Genomic DNA, 16,339 nt, shown 5'->3' on the forward strand with positions numbered 1-16,339 from the left:
CTTATTATCGCACCTGTGGTCCCCATGATTCAATTGTAAAAGTCATCCCTCTAATAGCTTGAAAGGTTTTGATTACTCTTCTTTTCTTTTAGTGTTGAAAGATACAAAGTGATTGAGCGCCCTGCCACTGGTAATTCATTTTGGGTAATGCATTGCATATACTATGAACCTGTTTCAATCCAAAAGAATTGTAGCTTAAAGTTGTCCAATGGGCAGAGGTGGCAGGGAAGCTGTTTAAAAAGCTAAAGTTCTATGACAAACACACAGTGTTTTTGTGAACCACAGCACACACATGGCTTTATTTAAAGCTTCTCTTAAGTGCTAGAAATACATTTATGAATAACAAACACAACACAGGACCTATATAGTTATAAACTTTGTATCATTTTATGTAGGATTTGCATAGTAATAGTACTCTCTTGTTAAATTCTCAAAAAGTATCAGATTCATCCCATGAGACGCTGCGACAATTTATTTAAACTCTAATCTGCCATTTCACAGAGACACAACCGTGACCTTGATGTACACAAGGGTTACACAAGAGGTATGGAATTTCCTGGGTCTGTAAATGCTGAGGGCTTATTAAAGTCGCTCACTCGGAACCTTCATTGTGACAACTAGATTAAACCATTTGCATGGTGAGCCCCAACTCACGTTCTGGACCAAAAAGATACAGTCAAATAAAGGTCCCTTTGATAATAAGACAAAATCCTTCTGTTCTTAGCAAAGCACTTACTATTTAACCAAATGTGTTAAAGGTAAAGGGCAGAAAGAAGAGATGATAAACACAATAAAATCTAATATTCTAATTTCCATTCCAGTAAATAACAGAAATGTGGGTCCTGTGAGAGATAATGACCTATTAGAGAAAGAACATGCTGAATGAGCAATTTGTATTTACATTCTCTTAAAATTTCAGCGGTACAATATTGACAAGGAAATTGTATCAATGCTGCCAGACGCAAGTATGATACCTTAGCGAGAACCGCAGCTTGCTCAGCGGCAAACTAATGAGGCAAATGTCCATTTGGTTAAAACTGTAGTGGTAGACCTTCAGGGAGAGGAAAAGTGCACTTCTTAGCAGATGACATAGATGCTTTGCACAAGTTCCATCCAGACATCTCAATCAATTATAACCACATTGCACTGATTTTACTCTTGTTATTGACTTATGGATCACCCCAGTTATAGTGTTGGGTAGCACACAACTGGGCTTTTAGGAGGGGGGTTAAGATGGATAACTGTACAAGGTACTTTTATGTAAGCAGCATCAATAACTCATAAAAAATAGTCCTTCACGGCAGAAACCTTGTGATTTTAGTGCTTTAAACAAGAAAATGACTACTTTGTAAAGCTTCTTGTAAAGCTTTGACTAGTAATGCACCAAAGTGCTCCATGTAAAGAGCAATAATCTTTGCAAACCAGATAACCAATAAAGTGTCAGGTAAAGCTGAAAAAGAGGTGAAAACTCAATCATAGGAAGAGATAACATTAACCAATACACTTAAAGAGAGTGAACTTGATGAACAGACAAGATTACAGAAATGTTATTGAGTTTGAATTGGACCAGACTTTGCACTGCACTTGTCTGAAAATTACAACTGTGATACCTCGAACTGTGAGAAATGAGGATGAAATCCAATTATGTTCGAACCACATGGATGGACGCCTGAGGGAATCCATGTAACCAGTTGTATATTTTTGCTCTAACTAGTAACAGCACTCAACTATAACATACCACAAAACCTATGGATATTATCCAGGAGTGCATTATGGGCATTCAGGAGTGGGTAGTGTGAAAAGGTAAAGTTGAATTATATACTGAAAGGGAAAAATGTTACAATACTTGTCCCATCGGGTCCCAAGTTTTTAAATTTTTTTAACAACAGAACACATTTTAGTCCTACATTACATAGGTCAAATCAACCAATCACTTATAATTTACTCTAAACATAAACTGCAATGCCATAAACTGTACATCAAAAGCACTGACTTTCTTGTTTTTCAGATTCAATGCAGAATGCTACAATCTCTGACCTTTCTTTGAATACACATCTAAATGTTATGATATAAACAACATATAAAGAGTAGAAAAGCTTATTGAAACTGCTGAACATATTTTTCCATTCAAAGTCTAATGGTAACACAGACTGAATCACACGATTAGACAAAACAAGAGTGACACATTTACTGCTTAAATTTTTTTAAACCAAAGTACGAGAAATGTCTTTGTGATAATTTTGTGAGAAGATTCAGTGGGCATCATAAAACAAAAAGTTGCAATAAAAGGGCTAAAAGAAAATCATTAGCAACTATAGGATTCAGTCTCAATGTGAATCAGTTCATTCCAAATTGCCCTGGCCTGTGTATTTGTGAAGTGCCCCTGATATAATAACATACTGGTGGACAAGATCAAAAATTGTGTTAAGATAGTTTCAAATTTCCCCCCTTCAAACACATGTTTGGAGGACCAAAGCGAGAGAAAGTGAGATGGCAAAGAAAAAAATGAAGCTCTATATTAATTTGGAGCTTTCATGGATGATTTGCTATTAGGGGCAGCTGTCTTAAATGACTTAACCCAATACCTTTCTGATATCAGAGCCCTGCGAAAAAGGAATTGAGTTTTAATGCAATTATTGTATTTCCTTTGGTCGCCTGGCTGCTTGATGTGGCCAACGGTGCTTTTTAATCTTTTTAAAAGAGCAAGTTTAAATGCCCTTCTAATTGTGACATCTTTCCCACCTTAATGTGACCTTCAGTAGAGGAAGCAAGGCCTCGTGGGAGCAGCTATAGGGAATTATTGACCCTAAGAGACACCAGGAAGTGAGGTGCTGACCTGACCATTTAGCAAACATTCAGTTGCTCAGACTGTAGCTTTCAGGGCCCTGCAGGAGATGAACCATTCTGATGAAGACTGAACATTTGATTCTTGCTTCATTTCTGTCCAGACTTTTTTTAACCCCACCAAATAAGCTATAATTTAAAAAAGAAATGTTTTTAAATCTTTTAAACAGACTTTAACAAAACTCAACTTCAACATCAGTAAATTTTGATGAAAGAGAACTAGCAAAACACCGGAAAGGGGTCATGGAAAAATTCATTGGCATTTGCAATGCAAAGGTTTAAAAATAACATACAGCACTGTATCAGTGTCAGAGCCATGGGCAAGGCTACAAACACGACATCAAAAACACATTGTGCAATTTTTGTAAAAAGGGAGGGGGGTTTGGTGGACGGAAATCAAACTTTTTTTAAGACCACTGTGTGAGCAGACAGAACTTTCCATTCAGAAGCATTTTCCTGTTAGTGTTTTGTCTTTGCATAGAAAAAGTTGAAAAGGTCTAGTGGTGAGAAACACTGAAACCTGAATGCAACTGATCAACCGAGGACACTTAACGAGCAAAAAAATCTGCAGAGAGCAAATAAACACGTAATAAAACACAGAGAAAATGTTGTCATGTCTTTATAAAGATTTAAGCTATTGTTACAAGGATGTAAAATTAGTGAAATGTTAAATGGTTCAGTTTGCTGGTTTCCTAAATGATGTGTCTATATTCTGGTATAATTCAAGCCACAAGTTATTTGTCAAAAAAAAGTAATGTTTTCTGTGTGTTTGTTACAAGTGAAAAAAAAAGCAGATATCATGAGCAAAAGAGCTGCATAAAAAAGCTGTACTTCATAACGCCAACAAGTGTTAAATAACACAAAGCAACAAAGTGATCACTTTTCTTTGAACACAAACATGTGTCTCACCCAGCTTGTTCGAAACTAGTTTGACAGACGCAACTTTGACATTTTTTAATGTGCAACTGCCAGTGGTGGTGCCTGGGGTTGCCCTTGCTAAATCAGTGACATAGATGGCAGTTTAGATAAAGTCATTTCAAGTGGTGCCCTGCATGCCCTCGTGACCGAAGAGGAGCGTCTCCACCATATTTTACCCAATTCAGACAAAAAAATAAATAAATAAACTTTTAAAACTCGTGTGTTCCTTTTAATTCAGGTAAAAGGCCCAAACCATGAGTCTGGAGCTGCTCTGAGAGATGAGGGTCATCAGAGATTAACCCATGGCACTTTAGCAGTGGGGGTGCAAGAGGGGAGTCGCAGTGAAGCACAACAAACTACTTAGCTACCACAAAACATTCCAGCCCCTTCTCAGCTGCAATCCAGTAATGGATACTTCCTCAGCTCCTCAATTGGTCAAAATGTTTTCATACAATAATTTAATTCAGAAACACATTTACAAAGCAGGAGTAATCAATTTTAATTAGTTGATTTTTTTTTCATTCGCATAAAATTTAATGTACTGCCATCGATCTCCTTTGTTCTTTAATGCAGTGCCTCTTTCCTGTAATTCGAAGCTTTTCTTTTATTTATTTTTTTTAATTTTTTTGTGCAGTTAGTGATGACATTCTGTGACAAGCAGCTCGGAATGCTTTTTAGTATAAGAAGTAGGCATGTTCTGATAAAAGACAGTTCATAATGAGATTTTAAAATTTGGCTGTACTCCTGGTGTGGTTTGAAATTGCATCAATAGGAAGTTTTTAATCAGAAACAAGACAAATACTATATAGGAAAACATTAACAATACACTTAAAAAGTAGAAATGTGTATCTAAAAATCTGTCATCAGCAATCAGAGCTTGCGATACGACAACAATAGAAATGTCTTAACTTGCGAAACCAAAGCTGTGGTGACGTTGTCAGTGATGACAAGACACCTCAAAAGTTTCCAGTGCAAATTTAGTTAAATGGAAAGTAGGAACCTACACATTTGTTTTGAAAAATTTGTTAAATAAAAAGCAAATAAAAAGCAAAAAAAAAATATATATATATATACATACACACACACACACACACACACACACATACACATTCAGATTTTTCCCCATCAATAACCTGATCTGTACAAGTAAGATGAAAGGTTTTTTTTAATTCATTTTAAGAAGAATAAAAAAATGTTACAGTTGTATGAAGTAGCATTAGGTCCCATGAAGACGCACAAGGTCTCTTCTTAAAAAAAAAACAGTGCTGCTCTGTGTGTTGTCCTTTTATTTCATCAAGGCCTGCCAGCCTTTCACATTCTATTAGCTGACTGAGGCAAAATGCAAGCGGCACCAGCAACAAACAACGTGAAGCTTGTGTCCGAGCGACACACCACAGAAGTTGTGTTGTGGCGTGGGGAGAAGAGCTGCCTCCGTCAAAAGCAACTTACAGTGACAAGCCTATCCTCCTCCGTCGATCCACACTGCTCTTCTTAGGGAAGAAGCACCAACACACAAACACACCCTCCAATGGGCACAGCAATGCAAGTTCAAATTGAAACACCTTGATAGGCAAATAAAGCAGGGAGGTGGGGTGAAGATGCACAGAGCTGGCATCAGTTTTGTGTGCGGCCTTGCCAGTAAGCCAAATTGACTAATAAAAACTAAAATAGAGAGGCAAGTGACAATGGAGTGAAGTGTGTTTTTTTATTGATCAAATTAATCTGTCTTAGGAACACGGCGCCATTGGACTACGCTAGCAAAGACAATTCCACAGATTGTGACATTTCACTGACATTGTAATCATGTCTCAACTCCTCTCCAGTCAATAAGCTGAATGCACTAATCGTGTGTCTTGGATCAACAATTTCATGGTCTTCAAAAGGCGACTAGGAATTGGTGGCGTGACCCTCCACACAGGTTGAGACCCCTGTTTCCCTACCTAGAACTAGAGAAAGTAAGACGGGATTATGAGAGACAGACCAAGGCCGGAGCTGTGCCAGAGAAGATGAACATCGCCATCTACTGGGCAGGGGTGGAATGAGGCTCGAGCCAGACATGGTGGGGGGAGGAAAGCCTGGCAGTTTACCCTTGCGGCCTGTCTTTCACTGAGACCTGTCAGAAACATTTATACACACTTGCCAAGACAATGGGCCACACATCTACAGCAGCAGACAAGTCGAAATGAAATCACCATCATATAAGGGAGAAAACTTAAGGTAGTACAGTGTTCCTTTACATTTTTGGAGAAGGAAAGAAATCACAGTCGCAAACAGAAGGCATTAAGTGACAAAGAAAATCTTGGCTAAATCTCTTTATCTTTAGGCATCCGACTACCCGTAAGGCTCAAGCTTTGAGAATTGGATAAACATACAGAGCGCACAGTGCTGACAGCATCAAAAAACAAGGTCAGAGAAGTAGCATTTGCCTTTCATCTCATTTAGCCCAATCAGGGAGAACATGAAGACAGCTCGTCAGATCAAATAAGAAATCTTCATTTCAAACTTTGCAAACCTGTTTTGTTACACACTGGAGAATTCTGTGGTTATAAAATGGAAAAAGCATGCCCCACCTAAACATAATCCACCTTTTCTGAGAAGCTCAGACAGAATTTTCAGGTTTTGCAACATGATTGCTTGATGTAGATTGTAACTACAAATAATGTGTGGAACAGCCTACCTTTTCACATAATTAGGTGTCCCAGCCCTTTGATGATCAACACTGATGAAAATTTATTTTTTTTCTCACGGGCTGCATGTCCTCGTTGAGCAACTTTGACTTTATTGCACAAACTTCGCTGCTTTTGATTTATTTGCTATATTTAAACATCATCTGAATTTATCATTGAATTTTTAGGTTTTAGGGATTATTGATAATATAAGTTGTGTATTTAAGTGTGGTTGCAAAATAAACCAACTAAATATGAATATTTACATTAATGGCACATACAGTATAGTATGATCTACAAAAAAAGTAAATTAAAAAAAACATTTAAGATTAAAATCCGTCATTTTTCTTTACCATTTTGTAAAGAGAAAATCACCAGAATAAAAATAAAAATTGAGTAATCAGTTAGAAATAGGGAAGTCCCGATCAAATACTCAGTATCGGTGGCCATTTTTTGAAAATTGGGTAGAATCAGATTTAGTCATGTGATCAGGCCGATCCAGTTTTCGCGACAGTTTTCAGCATCATCATGCTTAACAACTGACGTTAAGAAGTCAAGACGCACACAAGTATGCAACCATGACCACAGTGTGGGAACACTTTTCAATGGAAAACAATGATGCTGAAACTGCATCTTGCAAAATATGCAAACTGGATGTTTCTTGTGGTGGGAACAGCAGGGCTCACTTTAATACTACCAACCTTGTCACTTGGAAAGAAATAAAGCAATCGGATCGGTATCGGAAAGACTAAACATAAAAAAAAATCGGATTGTATCGGGAGCCAAAAAATCTGGATCGGGACATCCCTAGTTCAAAATGCTGCAAGTCATTGCTGTTCAGCATTTGTACTTTTTGTGATTGTGTGACAATTGGAGGCTTTGGTTAAAGTTTAGGCATTAACACCCAATTGCAGTCAACAGCATGTCACATGTTGTGGCAGAGAGTGGGAGGGGGTGATGCACGTTTTATCAGCCTCCTTTAAAAGAATAAGGAGCGAAGACAACCCACAGTGAACTACTATAATGTCACATGTGGTGGTGTGTTACAGCAAAGGGGCTGAGTTGGCAAGCAGCTCAGCAGCAGATGCACACCTGTTCTGACATTTTCTGTCGACCTTGACACAGAAAACACATGACAATGCCACTCTCTGCATTTCAAAAGTACAGGCTGTTTTTGGAAGCCCCTTGACTTGCCCGTTTCTCATCCCCATGATACTTAAAACCACTTTCCATACACTTTTAGAACCATGACGTAGCACCAGAACTTTAAGAAGAGATTGACAAGACAATTGTGTGGTAGAAGCAAAAAAAAAAAGGTAAAAGAAAACCTATATAATAAAAACAGTCTGTTAAAAATTCACATTGGTTACTTGGGGACTGACTCTTTCCAAAGGGTAGCAACCTACTAGTAGTTCATTTAAAATGCTAAAGTACACAATAAACACTATCTGAAGCAGAAAGTAGCTTCATTTTTGTCTCCTCATTCTTTCTTTTGAAGTTAACAACTGAACTGCAATGCACCCATCCATCTACTGTTTTAATCAAAGAGAAAGCAAAGTACTGCTGCCAGGAGAGCTGCACAGAAAAACAAATGCAATCTTCCTCTTAATCACTGCATTAACAAGAAGTTGACAGTGTTGACGCACATGCCAGAAAAAGGAGCCAGTCCAGGTATTAAATAATTGTTATACCAACAACAATAGTCTTTTGTTTTAAAATTGTGCCAACTTCTATTTTCACTATGGGTGTGCACTTGTGACCTTTCATTAAAGACAGCTTTGAAATGATTTTTATTCAGCCAAAAGTGTAAGGAGATAAAAAAAAAAGTCATGGCAAGGATTTCTGCAGGATGGACTATGGCAGAAATTTACACTTACTATCTAAGCAAAGTTAAGTGTCCGATTTTAAACAGGGCAAAGAGGGATAGATGCATGAGAACGGTCCAACTCTCTCTATAAAAGGTCAAAACCTCTGAACATAACTATCATTTTACCAAATGTGTTTACATTATTAAAGCACTGAAGATGCATGAATAATGGCTTAAGACATCACCTTGTGAGAAATGACAGATGGGTTCTTTTTTATTCACAAACAAAAGCAACAAAACTCAAATTCTACACATTTTGAAATAAACAGAATAATTCTCAAATTCTAACACTAAAAATTAGAATTTACTTCTACACCACACTTCTTAAGTTGAAATATTGAAAATGAAACATTTTTACACACGTGCTCTTTCATTTTCAGTAATTTTAAAGATCATTTATCTCACTCTGTGTGTCCCACTTCTGACACCCACCCACCCCCCACCCCCACAGATTCCCTAGATAAAGCCACAATCTGAGTACCACACGCAGAAAAATGCTAAAATCCCATTAGCATTTTGCTTTCATTATTTTTAATCAAACCCAGAAAAATGACACATATTAATTAATATCCATTACCAGTTTTTTGCCCCTCTGCCAGGGAAGACATTCGGGGGGGAAAAGAAGCAATTAGCCTAACAAAATAATCAAAAACAAAATGTTACAGAAATCTCTGATAAATGTCATGTGAGGTCCCGTCTAAATGTACCAAGTGTAATACATTCTTGCTGTCATATTCCATTAAACTGCTATTACAGTCTTGATAGAACTATTAGTCACTACATTATTAATAACATTAATGTATTTACATTTTTGGTGTACAAGCCTGCTTTCATGCAATAATTTATGAAGGCAACTTCAGATATGTTATAACATTCTCCATCCAAGCTCTCGTGTTTATTATTGATTGTGAAAACAGCCAAAATCCCAAATCTAATACCCTTCTGCCTTTTTACCCACCCCCTAACCCCAACCCCCTTAATGTATTGGAGTGGGCTGTTTACATTAAAGGACTGGAATAAAGTGCATTTACATCTGAAGCATAAGTTCATAATTTACATTCCAACATTTATTAGAGGTGACAAACGAGCATTTGGTCCACTCGTGCTTTTCCACAATGCAGCACTCATTCAATCCATATAAATTACAGCTGGGCTAGAGAGTGCAAGAGCAAATTATTTTATTATATGTATGCATGTATGACTCTATAGGGGGTTACTAAGACAAACAGGGAATTACTTGATTAGGCCAACAGTTATTAACAAAGGAAGAAATATGAGACTAAGTGTTAGGCCAATCAAATTTTGGCATAAATATTTGGCCCTTTGTCAAAAATCTAAAATACACAGATCAAAGTGTAAAAGCTTTAGCCTGCTGTATTACTGTAATTGACTGTACAACTCGTATACCGTATAGACTGCTCTTTCGAGTAATGCTGTTCCAATTGCTTATCCTTAGCTGGCACTAATATTATTCAATTAAAAAAAAACTTGCCTAAAAGGCAGTGTTATGTTACATAATTAGGCAGGGCGGCATTTTCAGAAGTGTAGTTACAAATGCGCTGAGGGGATCCCAGTATTCCAACAAATATCTGGCGCTGTAGGGGAGCTTGCCGACAAATTAACAGCTAATAACTTACTGGGAAGCCAGATAAAAGGAGAAAAAAATGTTCCCCAAAGTGTCAATTACAAATAATTTTTCCCTCTGATTTCAACGCTTGTGAAAAAGCATAATATGTTAAAAAGGAATTGGAAATGTGTGCCAGAAAACATATAACGTTTCATTTATGTCTTGGGTTTTATTTGGACGCACTGGATTCATTCTGTGAGGATTAATTCAGCCTCGGCAGCAGGATCGGTTCAGATGGCTCTGAAAGCATCAGTATATGACTCCCTTATGAGAGCACTAGCAGGTCTGAAGACCGGCAGACAGACAGACAGATGCAGGCATGGAGGAAATGAAGAGGAATTCAATCAAATTCGTGTTCATTAAAAAAGGAGGACATCAGAAAAATTAGAAAGATGCTGACAAATCAAAGGGTCTCAGCACCTGAATTACCATAGTCATTTACTTATTAAAGCCAGGATGCTTCCTGTCAATCAAGAGCCATCACATTCCCCATTTGCGGCGGAAAGCCACCGTAATTGCTTCTCATACTAATCAACACAACTTGTGTAATTATGCCTTGAAAGTGACATTGGAGGCTGGGAGCGATGTGAGCTGTCTTGAAAGCAGAGACATCTCAGATTCATCAGGAGATTTCCAGCCTCGCTGCAAGGAGACAAGCCACTCTCAGACCAACTTACTCACTTGAGCAGTTTACAACCATAAACACAAAGAAAAGAACATAAATCAGGCTGAAGTAATTACAAAGCAGAATGGAGAGTATAAAGGAAGCTTAGCTCAATAAGACCACTTTCCCAAGTATACTGAGGCAAAATGACTACACTGTAATTAAACTGGGGTCGTATTTCTATCATTTCTTAAGTAAACATATTGTGACAGTTCTCTAAATTGTGGGAGAATAGGAAATTACAGCTGTTACCAAGCCGTTTACATTAATATACTTGCTGTGACAAAAACCCTACAAATAAAGTCCCAAGTATTCATTAAAGTTTATTGAATTCAGCTTAATCATAGACTTTACATATGTCTCCAAAATGAACTTTGCGCAAAACTAGCTTCAGCATTCCTCTGAGCACAGCCGAGCTATCCAAACCATGTTCCCAGGCAGCATCTGTCACTCGTCACACTGCGGCCGAGCTCGGAAGGTCAGAGCGAGGTCAAATTACTGCGACAAATCAGGAGTCAAGAATTACGACGTGAGACTACCTGCTCAAAATATGCGAATTATCATTACAGAGTGGGTGCAGATTTATCTTCACTCGTAAAAGAAGTATTCGGTCATTTAAAGGCTTTTCAATAGTTTTTTTTTATTAGAAAAATTAAAATGAAAATGGGAGTTCTGAAAACAGATCCAGTCCAGCTGAACACACAAGGCAAAAACCACAAAATGAAAATAATTTATAAAATGGGTTGGACTCATCTGTGCTCATCCTTTTCAAAGAGGTGGGTGGAACCCGTGCAACAAAAAAAAAAAACGGCAAACAGACTTCAAAAAGAACTGATAATTCTGGCATACTATGAGTGGAATAAGCTTAGTGATTTCATCTGCAAACAGAAACTAAAATGAAAGATTTATGGCTCATAAAAAAAGTTCAAACGACAGAAAAACCAAAATCCCTGTCTGTGTCATTCCACACTCATGACCTCCAAACTTTAGCACATGTTGAAGACAAAGAGATAAAATGCACGTTTGTGGCCAAATATGAGCAAAACAAGTACAGTTACTGACATAGAAAACACGAGGCTTTTACAGGAAAAGCCTGTATGATTCACCCCCCAACTCCACACCACCACCCTGTGCTCAACTCTAATGAGTCAAAAAGTGTGACCTGCACTTAAACAAGAAGTCACAGCCAGAAGCTGTAAACTCATTTTCCCCATCCAAGCCCGCAACGTCTGCAGGACCTGGAAGATGTGCTACGAGCATGCACAATAAATCTGACGTGAAATCATAATCATAAAAGCAATTAGCTGACCCTGCGCCACTCGTCCTTGGACATGACAGTGAGAATTCATACATAGTCCTCTAAGGAGGCAGGCTGCAGGGTTGCACGGAGAGGGGGAAAAGTGCAACACAGCAACAATAAAACAGAGGGCCCTTCCTGTGTCATTAACCACTGAAACAAACAGCACATCATGCACTGGAAGTACCGTGAAACAGAGAATTGAGCTTTTATGCTTTTCACAAAGAAAACTTCACCACTGCTGAAACACACTGCGATGTGCAGGGTGCTTTTTGGTTTTGTTTTGCAAGCACAATGGTGCCACATCATACTCAGACACCGCACGCAGTATTGTCAGTTCTCAGTTCTTATCAAACTAATAATTAATATTTCTAATTTAACAACAGAAACTAATGATTTTCATCTGTTAAAAGTGAACATGAAAAAAATATCTGAATTTGATTTTTTTTGTTTTTTTTTAACTTTTAGGTAACATTCCAAGAAGATGATGAAAATTCTTTTTACAACCTTGCACACACACACACACACACACACACACACACACACACACACACACACACACACACATACACACACACTTATATATACATACACATACAGAGTGTTTCTCCCCATCACTTTCCTCTCAGTAATTACAATGAGGCCAAACTAGTGGCTGCCACCTAGTGACCGTCTTCCCCAATAATCATGAAATATCTCTATGGCTCGCGCCCCCACTCGGACCATAACTCTCCTTTACTGCAGACAGCTCCAATAAAGGATTACAATTACAATTAAAGTAATGAGCAAAGAGAAAAAAAGGAAAATCTCAGAGAAGGTTCCCTTGACTGACTAAATGGTAGCCCAGTTTCCTGACAGAATGGAGTTACCGTACCAGGCTTATTACTGGCTCTCATTTCTTATTCTGCCCCAATAATTAATTTGGAGCATGTTGAAACCTGAAGTTCTCAAAAATTAAACTAATGGCTTTAAAAATTATAGATGTGAAAAGAAGGCATAAATGAATTCACTGGCAAGAATTTAGGTTCTTTTTTTTTGGTTTATGGCACAGGGTAAAAAAAAAGTGCATCGCCCAAAATATGCTGTGACTTAAGTTTATTTTTTCAAGTCAAAAGAAAGCAAAAAATAATTTGTAAAAAAAAAAATGAAGACAGTAAATGCAATGCCCTTAACTGCAACAAAAATGCAAAGAGGATAGTCATTATGGACCAAAAGCGTCTGAATCAAACCTTAGTTTGACCTTTGACTTCCTGGTATCACTGCTGTTTTACATTTGTGTTACACCCTCATGAAAGTAAAAAAAAAAGCCTTCATAGATAACAAGTGAGCAACATCTGCTGAACTGTAACATATGACACTTTCAAGAAGAGCCATCAGGGAGACATAAAAATAGTAAAAAAGACAACAAAGACATTCGGTTGCAGCGTTGGTGTTTTTTTGTCTGTGGCTTCGCCAGTTATTATTGGTATGATCTATGCAAAGCAGGCAGGTCCACCCAAATCCTTACCCTGAACATAACCTTCTTCTATTCCTCTTCTACAGAAACATGGGTATATCGTAGCAAAGGGGCTACGGAAATCTGAAGACTGCTGAGCCAAAACAGATCACTTCAAAGCAGCTTATTTAACGCTTGCTAAATTTTTCATCACAGTAGCTTAATATCCTGGGGAAGCAGAGCTTTTGAAGTTGCTGTGAGACCGGGGATGTTCTTCTTACAATTCTTTTTCTCCTCCCTCTGCTGTCCTAAAATCCCCAAACCTAAACACATAGCACATACCCAGTTCGCACTTCCTATGCCAACATGCACACACTGTCTTAGGATGACAAAAATCAGATAATAAAGTCTTAATGATTTAATTCCCTACTTCTGTTTGAGTTAGTAGAATAAGCTGTTGTAATAAAATTAAATAAAACAAAATATAAATATGGTTTAAGCACATTTTAAGCAAAAAGAGTCAATCATATTTTAGGTCTAGTTAAAGTCCATCAAAGCATTTATTTGGTTTACCATCAACAGTAAGTTAGGATGCAAGCATAAACTTATTAAAGTATTTATCAACAATTTATCCCCCTCCCCCAAGAGGAAAAAATACAAAAAATACAAAAAAGTCTTTAAGCAAAGAAAATCTTACTGCAACTACCTTAATATAATTGTTGTTTTCTGTTTTGCTTTCAACAATATTCAGAGGTCTACGAAATACAGCGTCAGCCAAAAACCTACTCAATTTTATACCTTTATTTTCTTGAGCACACAGTTGAAAAATACACACAGTAAGTACATTAAAGATATTAAAACAAGTCCGATATAGATGACTGACAACTTGCCACATATGCAGTGCAGTGAGAAAGCCAATCTTAATTCATCCTTTCAATAAAAGTTGTTTTTTTTTTAATTAAAAAAAGCATTTTGGTTAAAAATGAGATTAATTTGCACTTCCACTATGCTTCCTATGCATCTTTAATTTGAACAAAAACAAGGTTTATTAAAAATGACGAGCTGCAGCGTGAATTTTTTTTTACAATTTAAAAACTGATACTGTTGTCAAAACAAAGATTTATTTTTGCTGTTTTTCTTCTCATTACACTTTACTGTAACATTGCAGAGATCAAACTGGGCCACCTAAAGCAGCTTAGTCTTCAATTAAACCCATTAATACAGGACATAGTATTACTAAATAGTAATTGTTACAACATAAAACTATTTTGTGTCATTCACATTGAATGCAGCAATTTGACATGTTACTGTCTCCATCTTTTTATATTCATTCCAGTCATAATGGTAAGCTCTGTTTTAGTTATACAATGATGTTTTAGCATGCCTGCATAAATAGAGAATGTCATGCAGTAAAAAACTGACAAAGTTCAGCAAATGAGAGGTGAAACATCTTCAATTACAAAATAAAACTCTGATCGTTTTGGATTTTTAATTTTTGTAATTTTTTATTTTTGGGTATGTGTTGTCCTGGTTGACTGAAAATCTACACCAGTCATACAAGGAAGATACATGCTGAGGTTTTTTTTTTTTTTACTGACATCCTACTTGATGCAGAGAGTAACTTGTTTGTCTTTAAACAATCTTGTCAGATGGTACATCCTGTGGTTGTGGGGAAAGACGTTTCAGAAGGGTATAGTCTGATATTTTGGTGCATGATGCAAGTTTGCTGAAACTACCAAAACTAGGTTAACAACTGCTCCACTAAAAAGTGGAAGAATTGTGGTGAACCATCAGCTTCAAGGGGGGAGTGTGGTTGAGAAGAAAAATCTTAACTGATTGTGATCCGAGATAACTTACAGATTTGGTAAATGAAAGAACCTCAACGAGTAGTTTGACAGTGAAAGTTAGAGTATTTCCACCCATGGCGATGCAACGAGAACTCAACATTATTTGAGAACATATTTCCATTTGACTTTTAAAAGCTCATCAATGAATCCTAATAGTTTGCATAAAAAAGTAATTTTGGAAAATAGTTGTATGATCTGATGAGTCCCGATTCAGCATGTTTCCAAGAAAACTAGAAAAATTGATGGAATGACATATCATGCTGTAGTACCTTCTGGATCTGTAGGAGCAGCTTTAGAATTTAGAGTTCTTAGTTTGTCAGATTACAAAAACTACATATGCCTCACAAAATCAGCTCAACCAGAATTACTAAAATAAAACCAGTTTACAGGAATCATCACCCCTGGGCGTTTGCCTGTCACCCAGCTCACACAACCGACCTAGACTACTGTCTCTGCAGGTGATAGCCACATGTGGAGGTGGCTTCCTGCTCCTCAACATACGAAGGAGTCAGCTGAGGTGAATCAGCCATTTGATCAAGGAGGACACCTGAGGGCAGGTTATCCTCTAGGCCTGAAAATCCCTTTGTATAACCAAGGAAAAGCTGAAGAGTGCTGCTAAATTCAAAGCTATTTAGGAAAAATCTAAAGTTTTTGACTAAATGATTTTGCGGCCAGAGCCAGGCTACAAATTTGCGCTTCATTAAAAATCCAAAACAGAATAAGAACGATCTTCGAAATGCATTTTTTAAACAATAAATGGCTCGTTACAAATACCAGTTTACAGACAATCTGTTTGACGTGACAAAAGATTGTTGATGAGTTAAACATTAGAAATTTTTAACTATGCTATCTATTTAAAGGTATGCATTAATGAAAAAGCACGAAAAGCTCTGAAGGTGTGCCTTTTAAAGGGGCAATTTCATGTAAAATCAACTTTTTTTTAGTTTTATATCATGTTATAATGTTATACTCTCATAAAAACATGTCCAAAGCCTTACTTTGACTCATTCATGCATGTTTGAGAAATCCTGCAGCATTTTAGGCAGCCATGCTGAGGAGCAAAACGACAGGTGGGGACAAGAAACGCCTTTTGGATGTGACCTTTTGGGACAATCTCCTCCTCTGGGATGTGTCTTTAAGTCGAGCTTCCTCATGGCGGAGCGCCCCCCCACCC

The 16,339-nt window shown here is 37.4% G+C and overlaps 1 protein-coding gene across 1 annotated transcript in view; it reads right to left on the minus strand.

Annotated features, from left to right (window-relative positions):
• pex14 (peroxisomal biogenesis factor 14) overlaps positions 1-16,339 on the minus strand; it is a gene marked incomplete at its 3' end in the record, with an annotated part of 42,793 nt that overhangs the window by 21,834 nt on the left and 4,620 nt on the right.

Source organism: Austrofundulus limnaeus, unplaced genomic scaffold, assembly GCF_001266775.1.
Source record: "Austrofundulus limnaeus strain Quisiro unplaced genomic scaffold, Austrofundulus_limnaeus-1.0 Scaffold134, whole genome shotgun sequence".
NCBI classification, from domain to species: Eukaryota; Metazoa; Chordata; class Actinopteri; order Cyprinodontiformes; family Rivulidae; genus Austrofundulus; species Austrofundulus limnaeus.